This window comes from Castor canadensis, chromosome 6 (assembly GCF_047511655.1).
Source record: "Castor canadensis chromosome 6, mCasCan1.hap1v2, whole genome shotgun sequence".
Classification (NCBI taxonomy): domain Eukaryota; kingdom Metazoa; phylum Chordata; class Mammalia; order Rodentia; family Castoridae; genus Castor; species Castor canadensis.
In genome coordinates, this window is record NC_133391.1 from 66,961,695 (window position 1) to 66,978,647 (window position 16,953).

The window sequence follows — 16,953 nt, forward strand, 5'->3', positions numbered from 1 at the left end:
TACATTTGCATAATTACATTATGGTAATTATCAACCTTTTGTTTCTAGGATTGGACTCCCTTAAGCATTTCTTATAAGGCTAATCAGGTGGTACTGGATTCCCTTATATTATGCTTGTACTCGAAAGTCTATTCCTTCTTCATTTTTGAAGGATATATTTTCAGGATATAGGCTTTTGTTATAGTTGTTGTTCTCTCAAGATTTTGAACATATCATTCCATTCTTTTTTGGCCTGTAAGGTTTCTGATGAAAAATCTGCTATTAGTCTAATATTTTTGTCTTGTATTTGTGACATTTTTTTTAACTTACTTTGGAGAAGGGCTTTTTGGTTTGCATATGGTTCAGGTCCTTTGAGCTTCTTGGATATGGATTTCCATATCTCTTTGAAGATGTGGGAGGTTTTCAGCTAATATACCATTAAATATGTTTCAATGCCTTTTCCTTTTCCTTTTCATTCCAAAATTCTCATAATTTGAATATTTGTTTACTTGATGGTGTCCTATTTATCTTTTAGGCTTTCTTTATTCTTTTTCTTTTTTTTTTTTTGCATTTTCGTCTGGCTGGCTTACTTCAAAGAGCTGAATTCAAGTGCAGAAATTCTTTCTTCTGCTTGTTCTAGTCTATTGTGTGAGCTCTTAGATATGTTTGTTGTGTTGATTCAAGTTTTCAGCACAAAGATTTCTGATTGGGTCTTTTTTTGTGATTCTTATCTCCTTGTTGAATATTTCATCCATATTATGAATCTGTACTGTATCTCACTGAGTTTCCTTAGGATCATTATTTTCAGGTATTTCATAAATTTCCTCCAGATTGGGTTCTACTTCTGAAGAAATGTATGTTAATTTTGAGGTGTCATGATTTCTTTCTTTTTCATGTTTCTTGTGTCCTTCATTGATGTTTGTGCATACAATGTAGTAGTTACCTTTTCCAATGTTATGGAGTAGTTTTGGTAAGAACAGATTTTTGTTTGTTATGAAGTGTACAGAGTCAGTTGGAAAAGAGCTTTACTTCACTTGTAGGCCATCCAAGTATAGTCTCCATGTGATTTCTTCATCTATAATAAATGACAACAGTGTCATTTATATTATATAAATAATATAAATATATTATTTATATATATATTTATTTATTTATTATTTATATATTATATATTTATATTTGCTTCAATAGTCTAGACTGTAGTGGGTCATGAATGTATTGTTTGACAGTGGATGTTTGCTTCCAACATGTACTTCATTAGGCTAGAGGTAAACACTGATGTCACTGAGTCTTGTGATAGTAGCTGCTATAGTCCTGGTGCTACAGGATGCAGAGGAGGGCATTGTCCCCAGTTCCTACTTGCTAGTCACATGCCATCCTCTGGCAAACATGAGTACTGACCAGTCTTTGACTTGATGGAGACTTATCAATATCAATTACCCAATACCTAAAAGACAATCTCAAGAATGAAGTACATCTGCTTAATTTGGAACATTGTCTTTAAACTGATTTGATTTATTTTAGATTAAGCATGGCTATACTCCTATAAATTGGTAAACTCATGTTAGGATGATTTAGCCAATGATCAAAAACTTGGGTGTATTTGATGCTAGAATAAAGACTATTAATAGCCTGTGAACATTTTCAGTTACTTCTCAATCCTTGTTATTTTCTTTGTTATTTCTACTCCATCTTTTTCTTAAATTCTTAATACAGAAATTCCTGCAATATTCACTGCATAAAACTGCACATACCAAAATGTCAACACCCATCAGGATCTCTACCGTCCAATGATTAGTTGGAGACAAAAACATAATAATTGTAATTATACCCCTTCATACATTTATATTTCTCTACCAATTCAAATACACTGTTACTTCTGAGGTCCAAAAAAAAAAAAAAAAAGCATCAGCTTTTTGTATATCAGCCCCTTCTGAGCTAGTCCCACTTTAATTCTTTCCTGAAATTCCTAGAAGAGTTCCATAAGTGCATTCCCTATAAATGTACTGTATATATAGATATACTGTAAGGTACATTTACCTGATCACATGGACAAAAATTGGCCATTGTCCAAGTGTTTATAAAAATAAAATTTATTTCCCTGGGGGAAGAGCATGATTATCCCTGCATTATCATATAAACTGTCCTCAACCTTGCATTCTTACTCTTGCACTGTCAACTAAGCTTTTTATCAAATGTGAGAAAAAATTTTTGCATATCTTCAAACTGAATTGCATCCCTTAATTCAGGAATTTCAAGTACACACTAGGAAGCTTCCTTTACTTTAGTATGATAAAAATCCTAGTGTACAGGAGCTAACAATTCTAGGGATATTATCATTAGTCCCAAAATGAACACCATGGATATTCATGGTGTTCCATTATCTCCTGCCCAAGGATACCACTATCTCCTTATCAGTCCCTTGCTTTGACCTCTATACATACAGTAGAGCCCAAGTCAGAAGCATTTTATTGAATATTCCATTTCCATTTTATCAATAAACTCTATTAAGTGTAGCACTATGAGAATATCTTTCTTGTTGCAGGTATTTCAGTTCTTAGAGTTACTAACTTCCTCAGAGATGCGAGAGAGCTCCGTTGGAACCCACAAGTGGGTGATGAATTCTCCTCAAAGGGATATTTGTAGCTGTACATCATATTCTTCATGAGTCTTATTTTACAGCAGTAACTACTGGAGAACTAGGGTTAGGTTTTTCCAGAGATGTTAGTTCTCCAGGGGTTCACAAAGCAGATATGAGATCACCTTCATAAACCATTGTGATAAAAAGTTAAGATTGTTACCATTAGTTATGGATGATATAGAATTTGGCAGAATGGAGTCACATTTTTAAATTGTCCTTGAAATGGGTGAGAAAAAATATATGAACTTTATAATACTGAATGAAAATATTGACTTTATGGATGCATTTGCAAGATATTTTGTTGCAGTTTAGGCATTCATAAACAACTTTCAACACATTTGTCTTCCATAAAACAACAAATTTAAGCATCCACTGAATATATGCAAGTAACAACCATCCTTTACAAAACAAAGACACTTGCAGCATCTATTCAAAGAGGAAAAATACAAAAATTTAAGTAGTCATTGTATCTAGCTCTAGGAAGTATTAATTCTACCTCTAGTTTGGTCACAATGTTACCTGAGTGCTCTCTAATGCAAACACACAATGAAACAGTTATCATTAACCTTTTACTATGCAAGATAATTAATAAGAACAAAGGAAGGAGAGAAAGGAAACATTGTTATATATTTTAGTTATGTGCATATATTTTATATATATGTATGGTATTTTAGCCCACAGATTACTAACTAGAAAACAACATAGCTTTTTTTCCCTTCTTTTCCACTTTTCCTTTTGTTCAAGATTAAAAGAAAGTTCACAAGTCCTGGACCTCTGCACTCTAATATCATATCCAAAATCTACCAGAAATTTAAAATGACCACGTGTTCTTTAGGGACTTTATTTCCTATAAATAACACTATTTTATCCTTTGCAAAACTAAGTTTTCTGTTTTCATCATTTGGGTATTACAATGAATCATACTAATTTTGAGAATCACCAGCTATAGATTCTTAAAGTCATAGAAAAACATGAAAACTTATACAATGTTTTGTCCTAGGAAAAACATTGATAGGAGATAAAAAAAATTTTACAAAATTCTTATTAATAAAAGATTTTTTAAAAATCTACTGGTGATTTCATCTGCATTCTGATTACAGATTTGAGGAACTCCATATTTTCTTTTTAAAATTCTAGGAATGTTTGTATGGGAATAAAAGAAAATTCGGTCATCTGGAAAAAATAAGCATTGGTTTAACCTAGAAAAGGGATAGCTGAAACTAGGTCACTTGACTAATAGTTGAGGGGCCAACTGTATTATTTTCTTTTAGACTGAGAAGGAATGAGTAATCACAATTGCAAATGTGCTTAAAACAAATGGAATTTTCTTCTCTCACTCTTAAAAGTCATCTGATCTTTACCATGTGGGAAAAATACAAACACTGACTAATACTGTTCCCATTCTTTTCTGTTTTGTGTAAGAATATAGTGTACGAATGGAGATTAAAACAGTACTAATCTGTTCAGTCAGTTGGATCACTGTGATTTCCTATCTACTGCATATGAGAGGTTGTTTATGAATTTCTTTAGCTGAGTCTTACCACATCATTAACAGGTCAAGAGACTGTTTTGAATTCTTTTCAATTTTATCTTTTAATCTGAAAATCAGAGTTTTAAAAATAAATATGAAATATACAAATCTCAAGAATAATTACATACTGAAATATTTTGATATTTTAAATTAATTTGCAATTCTGTTTGGTAAGAATGTATAGCCTATGCAAGAGCTGATGATTCTTTAAAAGATCATTTATTTGATCAAAACCATCATTCTAATTATGTGTTCTTAAGAAAAATATGACAATGAATTTCTAGCAAACAGTGGGAATCAGTACAAAGTTTACATCAAGATTGGTTTTTAAAAATCCATACAATAACCAGATTATGAGTCCTTCTTGAAGAATAAGACTTAAAACTACATAATTCTTAACACTGAGAGAGTTTTGTATTTGAAAACAAAATAATCCTCTTATGTCAGGCCATGATATGTTGAAAGAAATCTCTTCCCTTTCCTTTGTTCTTTTTTTAACTCAAGACTCAATGTTAGCCCACCTCAGAGAGAATGTTAGGTGTTAGCAAATAACCTCTAGAGATAATTTCTAAGTAAATATGAATGAACTTATTTCAAGACATTCACACATACTGTTTTAGTTTCCTTTGAAGGATTTTTTCATTAATCATCCATACTTTACTTATGATTGATGTATACCACATTTATTATTCAAAAATTTAAAAATTCTTATATATTTCATGAATAAAGAGAATAATTTTAAATAACTTATTTTTAACTTTGCCAATGTAAAGCTCAAATATGAACAAGAGTTGTGTTTTCATGAGTATTGGTAACTTATTAAGGGAAAGATTTTCAAAATAATTTTAAAACACTGTTGAATGTCTTTAACATGATACACTGGAGTTAGACATATAAAAGTCCCCTACCTCCAAAGGATCAAATTCACTACTCTCTACAAGAAAAATTTGAGGCAAAATATATTATAAATAAAGGTACTCACTGTACCAAATACCCTAAACCTGTGCTGTGACTTTCTGTCCCTTGCTTTTAATTTCCACTCATCAATGTTCCTGTTGACTCAACATTTAAAAATTAAAGGTAGGTTTGTACACTATGTGGTTTCTGTGCATTTATAAAAATTTGAATATGTTTAAAGAGTGAGAATTATGCAAATGCATTCAGATTAACATTTTAAAATGTTAACATATTTTTGAACAACTAAAAATATAAAATTCATTTTTACCAATGGTATTATTAACACTGGTAGAAATATGGGTAGAGACAAAGAAGAGGCTTTATCAGATATGAATATAACTATTTCTGCCTGCTTTAGGGTCTATTGGCTTAAGATCTTTTTCCACCCTTTCACTCTAAGCTAGTATTTGTCTTTGTCTCTGAGATATGCCTCTTATAAAAAATAAATGATTTTTATCACTCACCATTTCTTTTGATTAGGGAATTGAGGCCATTAACTTAATATTGAAAGGTATCTAGTGTTCCCAGTCATTTTGTTGTTTTTCTGATATTTACTATTTCCCTATTCCTTGTTTGTTAATCTGTTTGGTTAGTGGAGTTTACTCTGTATTGCATTTCCCTGGCTGTGTCTAACTTTTATCATCTGTTTGTAGCATTCCTTTAAGTATTTTCTGTGGTGCTGGCTTGGTAGTTATGAATTCCTTTAGTTTTTTTTTTATTGGAAGATTTTTATTTCTCCTTTAAGTATGAAGATAGTTTTGTTGGATAGACAAGTCTAGGTTGACAGTTGTTTTCTCATAGGGCTTGAAATATATCATTCCATGTCTTCCTTACATTTAGAGTTTGTGTTGAGAACTATGGTGTTATTCTGATAAGATTGCCTTTAAATCTGACCTATTAATTTTGTTTTGTAGCTTTCAGTATTCTTTCCTTGTTCTGTATATTTAACATTTTAACTGTAATGTGGAAGTTATTGTTTCTGGTTCTCAAGATAGGGGAAGTTTTCTGCTATTTTGTTATTGAGTAAGTTATCTACGCTTTAGTCTGTATCTCTTCTCCTTCTGTACCTTTGATTTGTAGGTTTGCTCTTTTGAAGGTGTCCTAGAGGTTTTGTATATTTCATTCAGATTTTCTTAATATTTTTCATTGTCTTTGATCTAATTCTCCTACTTTAGTTTCAATTGCTAATATTCCATTTTTATTTTTAGACTTTACATAATTTCTCAGAAAAGTCACCAAATAAACAGTAACTACAATACAATAAACCTTGAATGGCGCATATTTGATTTTGAGAGTTTCCATACATTATATTAATGCAATTATAAAACCTTTTGGGTTTAAATATCATAAACCTGATACTATATTTTCAACCTGCTCTACCTTGTTAGCAAGATTTTCAATTGAAGTTTTTTATTTGGGATATTGGGATTTTCAATTCCAAGTTACCAACTTGACTTTTTTTTCAGAATTTCTAATATCTTTATTGAATTCTTCTTTTATATACTGCATTGTCTTCTTTGTTTCATTCAGCTGTTTTTTAAAACTTTCTTGGAGTTCATTTATTTATTGATTTATATCTTCTTTGAATTCATTTGGCTCTTTATGTGTCTGTTCTTTGATTTCATTGATCATTCTTGTCATCGCTTTTTTGAATTCATTTCTTTGAAATTTATTCCTCCTCAGTGTCACTTAACTCCTTTTTTGTTGTGTTGCTAGTTTTCTGAAGAGACATATTGGTTTGTTTTCATGCTGGGATTTATACACCTAAGGCCATGGTTTTGGTGGGGGATTTTAATCTTCTATGTTCTTTTAGTTGGGAATTTCTCATAGACTATTCAAGGTTGTGCAATGATAAGCTTGTGGTATATTTTCCATCACTAGACTGGTAATGTGTGACTCAGAAGTCAAACATTCCACTCAAGACACTAGTGTAACTCCCTACTCCACTGAGGAAGAGGAAACTCAACTGCAAGAGTCATCACAGGTGTTAAATTACAAACTTGAGATTATACTAAACCTTAATGAAATCTAATCATTGCTCCTACTTCAGTATATTTAGAAGAGTATAGAAGCAAAGAAGAATCCTTTTAATCTAGGAAGAAGTTCTAAGTTAATAAGTCCAAGGTTAAAAAGTATGTTAATGGGAAGGAGTTAAGTTGAGTAACACTAATAAATAATACAGGGTGTATCATTTTATAAGGCAGGAAGGGGTAGTAGCTTAAGTTACTAATAATGGGTAGTGAGAAAGTGGGCTGAGGCAGGTAGAAAAGATCTAGTTAATGCTGTATTGGGGGAGAGAGGAGGAAGTGAAGTGAAGAAAATTAAAGAAAAGTTTAGTTCATGAAGAATTAACCTAGAAGGTAACACCCACGCACAGGAAATCAATGTGAGTCAATGCCCTGTATAGCTATCCTTATCTCAACCAGCAAAAATCCTTGTTCCTTCCTATTATTGCTTATACTCTCTCTACAACAAAATTAGAAATAAGGGCAAAATAATTTCTGCTGGGTATTGGGAGGGGAGAGCGAGGAGGCGGAGTGGGTGGTATGGGAGGGTGTTGGGGCAGGGGGAGAAATGAAACAAGCCTTATATGCACCTATGAATAATAAAAGAAAAAGGAAAAAAAAAGAAAGAAAAAAAAAGAAAATTAAATAAACATGCAACAAAAATTTGGGGAAAAAAGATGATTTGGCAATAATTCATCTGCTAAATGTGTAGGTAGCAAAGAAAGATTATAGATGGATAAATAGAGGTAAAATACAAGCAAAAGAATGGTTCTAATTGGAGACAGAGGAAAGTATAATTGAGGAGAGTGATAGAGAAAGGGTCAAGAGGGTATGGTTTAAGATTAAATTCTGAAAGATGAGTGTTGTGGTTCATGTATAGTGTCTACGAATAAAAGGAAAGAGGAAAAGCAGAACTAAAAAGAAAATAGGAGTATAAAGTTATCACAATCAGATATACAATGATTAAAAGATCAGAACCATCAAACCAATGACAATTTTTTTTTAAATATCAAAATTTATAAATAAATTATAAATAAATGTCTATACATTTATTTTCAAGCCAGTAGATGGTGGTCTAGCTTGAGACTTACCTCTGGAAAGAGTCTGGGCTTGTTTCTAGCATGGGAGGATGATGGGGGACCTGGTGAAGATCTGAATACAATCTCCAGTGAAGGCTTCTGGGTCTGAGCTTTGAGCCTGCCAGTCTCATACTTCCCTCTATACTTCTCCCAAATCCCCAAGAACTCACAGTCAGTTGTAGGTTTTAACTTCAGTCTTTTCCCATGTTGGAAACTTTTCTGAATATCACCTCAGTTTCTTAGCTATAGCTATTGAACTTAAAAACTGTCTTTTGTCTCAGCAGGGAGTTCTGTTTATGTAGGCATGTCTGCTTCCTGCCGTTTTTCTGGCTAGATTCTCCGTTTTGTGTCTGCCCATCAAACAAACGTGCCAATAGTCCCATTTTCTGCTTTGTCCAGTTACTGGTGTACTCTTGGGCTATTGATATAATCAAAACTACTTTGCTGCACTTACTATCTTAGCTATTTTGCAGAGTCAGGTGAGAGAATTGCTGTTTCTTGGAGTGGATCCATAAGGAATAATGATGGTTACTCTGTCACCATCTTGCTGTCATCTCAAGTTTTTTTATGTTTTCATTGCCCAATTTTGGTTGGTCTTGTGTTAAGAAATTTGTACATTTCTTCAAGGTTTTCCCATTTGTTAGCCTGTAGGATTTCATAATGTATTTTGTATTTCCACGCCGTTACTTGTAATGACAAATTTTTCAATTCAAATTTTATTTATTTTGGTCTTCTCTCTTTTTTCTGGGTTAGACTAGGTAAAGGTGTGCCAATTTTGTCTTTTTTAAAAAGAAGAACTGTATTTCATTGACCTCTTGTATTGTTTTGTTAGTCTTGATTTCATTTATTTCTACTCTGATCTTGGTTATTTCTTCCTTTCTACTAATTTTGGTTTTGGTGCAGTTGACTCTTGCTTCTCTATGTCCTTGAGATGCATTATGAGTTTGCTTACTTGAAATTGTTTTTTTTTTTTTTTTGAGGCACTATTGCTATAACCTTTCTTATGAGTTTTGATTTTGATGCATTATGTTAGGAAATTTGTTCAGGCTTATTTTGTGACCTTACATATGTTCTATTCTGGAGCAAGATCTGTGCACAAATGAAAAGAATATGCTCTTTGGCTGTTGGATGCAATATTCTATAAATATCAGTTGAATCCATTTTATCTGAAGTATAACTTAACTGCAAAGTTTCTTTGTTGATTTTTTTTTTCTGGATGATCTGGCTATTGATGAAAGCGGGTTGTTGAAATTCTCCACTATTACTGTATTAGAGTCTACCCCTCCTTTTAGGTCTACTAGTGCTTGTTTTTATAAAATTGGTACTCTGGTATTAGGTATATGTAGATTTACACTTGCCAAATCTTGTTGAATTGATCCCTTGATCATTATATAGTGACCTTCTTTGCCTCTTATAGTTTTTGTTTTAAATCTATTTTGGTTGCAGCTCCAGCTCTAGGTCCCCAGATGGGGAGGGAAATGTGAAGCTTCTGCCACAAGGTAAGTTACACAGCCTTGGAGACAAATGGGCAGATCTAGCTCCAGGGAAGCCTTAAACCCAGTGGGGGCATTTGGTGGTATAGTGACTATCCCTGTGAGACAGGCCAATGTGAGAAACACATTATTTTGCTCCCCATACCTCACAGAGCTTTAACAAGGTACCAACTTGAGACAGGGCCTATTATTCAAGACTGAGTTATTCAGAGGATTAGAAACAAGGAATATCATACCTTCAGGAGCTCTGAGACATCCAGACAATGCCTAGAAGCAAGACAGCCATGGGACAGGGGAGGGAAGTGGCCCAAATAATGTATACATGTGTAAGTAAATGTAAAAACAGTAAAATAAAATTAAAATTTAAAAAAGACAACCATGAGAGGTAATTATGGAGAGGGTTTGACCTGAAGCAGGCAAGGCTTGGTCAGCAAAGGGACAGTTTGTTGGTAGTCCCATCCCCTTGGTGAGAGAAAGTCTCATTGCTTGAGGATTACTGTGGAAAACATGGCAGCAAGCCTGTGGCTGGCTATAGGGGTTTGCAGGCCGGTGGGGCTTTTGACAGAGCTACTCTGAGGACTTGAAAACAAGGAACAATTGTAGTTCAGGGAGTCTTTGGACACCCTATCACAATGTCCATGTCGGAGAGATGGCCACAAAAGGTGGTCATGGAGAGAGAGAGAGGGACTCTGACATGGACCCACTGAGCAGTAGGGAGCTCTGGTAGCAGATGGTGTAGTGGTCAGTAGCCCTGCCTTCCCTGATGAAAGCAAGTTCACTGAATGAGGATCACTGTGTAAACAGCACCAAGCCCATGACTGGTAGAATGCTTGGCTAGCAAATATTTGAACGCAGGACCCAGGGATCATGTGATTTTTCTATAGTGTCCTTCTACGCACAAGACAATAAACCGCTGGGTAGGCTATGAAAGTGGTAAGACCTGCAAGCAGAAAGACTGAGTCCCTCAGTTCTCTACCACCCATGCAAAATAGTACTCTGTTTGCTCTCCCTAACTATGCAATGCATTTTGGAGACACCACTAGACTTAAACACTTGCTGCCCCTGGGAATACCTGTGCAGCAAGTGGTAGCCTTCCTGGTCCACAGACTACAAAGGTCCCTGTGGCTTTCGTTATGCAACAAAGTGAAACTTCAAAGGTGAGAATAGTACAGAAGTGGACAACTGACCCTACCCTCAACCTACATATACCACCAGCTCATATATTAAGAACAGCAAAAGATCTAAGCAGGATGTCTTCTGAGTGGTGTTGGGCTGGAGGAGAAGGGTGATGGCGGCAGGGTAAAACCTGGTATCCTGAACATATGGGCAAAAGTTGGGCTACTGAGATTTACAAATAGTAAAGATCCTGCCTAGTAAGTACAAGGTCCTGAGTTCAAACCCCAGTCCTGCCTCCCCCAACAAAAAATCAGTACTTTTGTTGTATGCCAGTAGTGAATTACCTGAAATACAAACCAATGCACTTTATCATAGCTATGAAAATGCCTAGGATTCATGTAAAAAAAGAGGTGTAACATTTGTTGAATAAAACATCTAAAATATTGAGGAAAATCATTAAAGAGGACACACACAAAAAAAATGAAAAGATCTCTCACATTCTTGCATTGGAAGAGTCAATATTGTTAAAATGTCCATACTACCCAAAGTGATTTACAGACTCAGTGTGATCCCTATGAAAATACGCATTCCATTCTTCACAGAACTGAAAGAAAAAAATAACCCTAAAATTTATGTGGATCCATGAAAAATCTAAATACTCAAGTAATCTTGATCAAAAAAAGTAGAAAGCATGATGCTATATGACTTCAAAACACACTGTGAAACAATATAATACTGACATTAAAATAGACACACTGATCAATGGAACAGAACAGAACGCCTAGAAGTAAACTCATGCATCCAGAAACAACTGATTTTCAACAAAGGTGCTAGGAAGACACATTGGAGAACGTGCACTCTTTTCAATAAATGTTGCTTAGAAAATTGAATTTCCACATACATAAGAATGAAATTTGATCCCTCTCACCAGGTACAAAGTCAACTCATAAAGGATTGAAGTCTTAAATGCAAGACTTGAAAGTCTGAATCTCCTAGAAAAAAACATAAAGGATTTTCCAGTGTTTTAGGACATTGAAACGGGCAAGGATATTTTGGGGCAAGATACCAAAGCATAGAAATCAAAAGGAAAAAACACAATATAAAGCTTCTGTTCAGGAAAGAAAATAATTAAGAGTACATAAACCACCCACTGAATGGGAGAAAACATTTACAAACTATATATTTAACAAGAGGTTCATATTCACATTCTCTAAGTGCACAAATATCCCTATAGCAGAAAACAACCTCACTGAAAATGGGTAATAGACATAGACAGTTCTTGAAAGAAGACATACAGATGGCCAGGAGGTATATAAAAAACTGTTCAATATCATTGATCACCAGAGAAATGCAAATCAAAGCCACAATGATAGCTTACCTCACTCTAATAAGAATGGCGACAGTGTAAAAGACAAATGATAAATTCTGACAGGATGTGAAAAAATAACTTTTCCAACTGTTGTGAATTCAAGTTAGTACAACTATTGTGCAAAACATTATCAAGGGCTATCACAGAACTAATAATAGAAGAGTCATCTGATGCACAAATCTCACTACTGAGTATTCACCTAAAGGAAATGAAATCAATATTTTGAAGACAGCTATAAATCTTCATTCCCATGTTTGTTGTAGCTTTATTCACAATAGCCAAGAATTGGAAACACTGTTAAAGGTCTACTGATGAATGAATTAAGAAAATGTAGGACATATATACAATTAAATACTATTCAGACATAAATATAATTAAACCCTGTCATTTTCAGCATCAATGGGATTGGAGACCATCATGTTGAGCCAAATAAGCAAGGCACAGAAAAATAAGTAATGTACAAAATCAAACTCATCTGTGGATTCTAAAACAATTTGATCTCATAGAAGCTGAGAAAAGTATGGTGGTTATTAGACATTAAGTGTAGAGCAGGGAAGGAAGCATAGAGAAAGGTTGATCAATGGGGACTAAGTTAGAGTTGGATAGGAGTAAGAAGTTCTGGTGTATTATTGTTCAGTAGAATTACTACAGATAATAGTAATGTGTTGTATATTTCAAAAAACTAGAAGAAAAATATTTTGATGCTTTGACCATAAGTAAGTAATGAGTGTTTGAGGAAATCAGTGTATTTACCCTTGTTTCAACATTATAATATATAGAGAGACATCACACAGTATCCCACAAATGTGTCTATGTATTTGTGAAAAGTCAATTTTTGAAGAATAGCATATTGAGTACATAATCCAATAAGAGTCATTTATTGTAATTACCAGATATTATATACTGTTCACAATTGTGTGCTACACTTTTATATGACAGGCAGTGAAGCACATTTGTTTACACTGGCATCCCCACAAACTTATGAGTAATACTTTGTTAAGATAGCTGTGATGTCACTAGGCAATAGGAATTTCTCAGCTCTATTATAATTTTATGGGATGACCATATTGTATATGCAATTCATACTCAACTGAAACATTATCATGTGGAAAGTATGTAAAATTTCCATGTAGAAATCTGTGCTTGAATATTGCAAGTTTACCCTTTTGAAAACATATCTCTTTTCTCGAAATGGGGCTAATATGTTGTTTCAGTGCTAACATTGTGGTTTGTTTGTTATGTTTGTTAGTAAATGTTAAATCCATAGAAGAATTATTTTTCCTATGACACAAGTCTTGGGTAAATGTTATTCACTTGTTGGGTTGTAATTTCACTTTTTGTTTTTTGGTTCTAGGGCTTGAATTCAGTGCCTCACACTTGCTAGACAGGCACACTACCATTTTAGCCACACTCCCAGTTCTACTTGTTTTTAGATTTTTTTTAGGTAGGGTCTCTCATTTTTTTTTAGTCCTAGCTTGCCTAGACTATGATCCTCCTATTTATGTCTCCCCATAGCTGGATAACAAGAGTGCACCACCATGCCAAATTTATTTGTTGAGATGGGGTCTTGCTAATTTTTTACCCAAGCTGGCCTTAAAATTGTGATCGTACCATTCTCTACTTTCTAAGTAGTTTGGATTATAGGTATGAGTCATCGTACCTGATCCCATAATTTTACTTTTAAAACGTGGAGTCTAGTTTATAAGAAAAATTCAAAGCAAGTAAAAGTATGTTTTTGTATGTGTGCATTAGAAGAATTCAGTGAATGTGGTTCACATTTGATAATAGTTGAGTTTTCCAATGTGTTATTAAATTTTAATTTTTGATTTGTGTTGAGATTAGTGCTTATTTGCCTCTCCTGATGTTGCTGTCCCTATGCACAGTGATGCCTTGGATATAGCTCTCAACACTCTTATTTCCTTTTACTCACATTTCACAGACTTCTTCCCCCTAGGAAAGAACCTGCTTATAGGGAGCAAGAATTTTGTACAGCTTATCCATTCTTTAGGTATGTAAGGGTCTACCCTAAAAATAAATGGGAGCCAGTAATGAGGGTCACCCTGTGAATAAGGCTGCTTGATACTAAGGTCCAGTAAGACTTCTTGGCTAACACTCTTGGGATTTATCAGTACCAATATGATGCTTTAAATGTTTAATGACATCTCACAGTTCCCATAACAGTTTGTGGGGAGATTTGCTTAGGTTCTTCAGAGATTCTCAACAGTTTACTTTTATTAAAAACACTGTAGGAGATTCTATTAGGAAAAGCATTGGGGTAATTCTACAGATGGATAAAAGTATTTTCCACAGGAGGTGAATGACCTGCAAGTGCACAGCTTAGAATTTTGGAAAATTGTTTGACAAAACCTAAGGAACATCTAAAAAATTCTACATATATACTTAAATAATTTGGTAAACTATTTTAAAGTTCTTATGGATCCCTTAAATTATGTGATAGGTACAGGATGATTGGGAGAGAAAACAAGGTATGTTCAGAGGATGAGTAAATTAAATTAGCTGGAAAGAGGGATATCTATAAGGACTGAAAAAGGAGAGAATACTAGAAAGGAGGTTGTGGGTTTAAAAAGATCAGACAACTACCAAATGAATGTTTTTAGATTCTGGACAATATGAGAAATCATTAAAATTTCTAACAATAACATAAACATGGTCAAAATAAATTTATGCAACTAGAAATTACAAAGTCCTCATCTGTCTCAAGTGAAGCTTTCCTACAAGAAATAACACTTTTGAATAATAAAATATTGAAAATGTTCCCCTGCAAGGAGATAGCAATTAGCACAACAGAGAGAGAACTGAACTAGAAATACGGGACCTCAGTATTTGCCCCATTTCTGAAAGTAATGGATAAGGTTATCACATTGAGTAAGTCACTCAGTTCTGAAAGGTTTTCCTTGACTTTAATAATTCTATGACTGTATTTGGCACCTTCATAATTTAGAGTCCAGATATTTAGATATAAAATTTTGAGCCATTATTAATTAGATTTCTTCTGTAGGGTTTTGACAAAATACAGGTTTATATTCATCTTCCTTATTGTGAATTTCCCTTTACCATGCTTAATGGATTTAATATCATCACATTTTTTAAAGAGTTTTAAAAGATTAAATAAGTATTATTCAAATTATCACCAACTGGCACTTGGGAAAAGAAGTAAATCTCTATAGAAAACAGCCCCAAATCTGGGATTCTAACAAAATATATTCAGCTAAACCTGAACTCTAATTCTTAAAAAATGAAGACATATATGTATGAATGTTGGAACAAGGCTTTATCCTTAAGGAGAAGAAAATGAATAGTAAAAACATCAAGATTTGGACTTAAATTACATTCAATATAATATAAATATGTATTAAATATTCAAAATGGAAGGGGGAAGGTGAATGGAGGAGATGAAGTTGCATGATTATGGTTGGTGGAATTCATATACATATACAAAATAGAACAATGAAACCGCTTCCAATTGTTTTAAGTGGGGCAGGAAGGAGGATGAGGAGATGGTGGGAGTGACCTAACCAATATACAATGTAAATCTATTTGCAATTATCACAATGCTAAAAAAGAAATCAAAACAAAATATCCAACATGATAAGCATATTTCTTAAAATATTTTGAAAATATTTTAATGCCTATAAATTAATACATAATTAATAATTAGAAAAAAGGAAGTTTTGGACTACTTTATTTTATTTATTTATTTATTTTTGCTTTATATACTGATTGTATTTTTTTCTTTGGTGCTAGGGATTGAATCTAGGGCTTCTTTAAATGCCAGCCTAGACCCAGCTCAAGAGAAAATTCATAAATTGGTATATAAATCTGAAGGAATTCCTTAGATTATGTAACACAGAGAGACAAGCATATGGAAACTTGAGAAAGAAATTAAACTATCTGGAGAAGAGTAGAATTGAGACTTTGGAACTGTCTCCACTTCCAAGTAAGCACTATTCCTCAAAAACAGTCATTGAATTAATGAAATTATTTCTAAATATGCATTATAAGTCTGAGAAATTTGCCTTAGGAATATACAGCAAGTACTTATATGTTCATTCATAAACTCAAATAAACTGTGGTAAGAACAGAACCTCTGCCATGTTTGAATCACAACTTCCCTATCCTCTCACTCATGTGAGCCAGCTTTCTGTTACTGTGACAAAATACTTGAGTTACTCAACTGAAAATGAGGAAAGATTTTGGCTAACAGTCTGGAGGTTTCAGTCCATGGTTAGTTGGCCTGCTCTTTTAGCAGCTGTGGCAAGGAAATGGTCATGGTCATGGTGGGAGTGTGTGACAGAGGAAAGTCCTCACTTTATGGCAGCTGGGAAGCAAAAAGAGAGACAAGAAAGGGCCTCTTCAATACTCAACCCCAGTGACCTAACTTTTTTCCACTAGGCCTCATCTCCTAAAGGTTCTACCACCTTCCAATAACATCATGGGCTGTGGACCGTGCCTTCAGGGGCTTTTGGAAGCCATTCAAGATCCAAACTATAACACTCCTCAAATCCATCTTATGAAAACTCTACTCCGGGCAGAGTAACCAAGGAGACAATGTTTATTCTTCCCCCCCAGTTATATTGCAAGTGTCAGGGTATTTGTCTTTCTCACATCTTACATGTTGCAGAAGATCTACCCCTGGCAGGCACAAGTCCAAGAGGACTGATATTCCTTTCTTCCATATAATTCTCATAGTGAGAAGATCCATTTCAAGCATGGTGGGCTAGGAATACTAGTAACCAAGTTACACAATGACAGCTGTAGGGT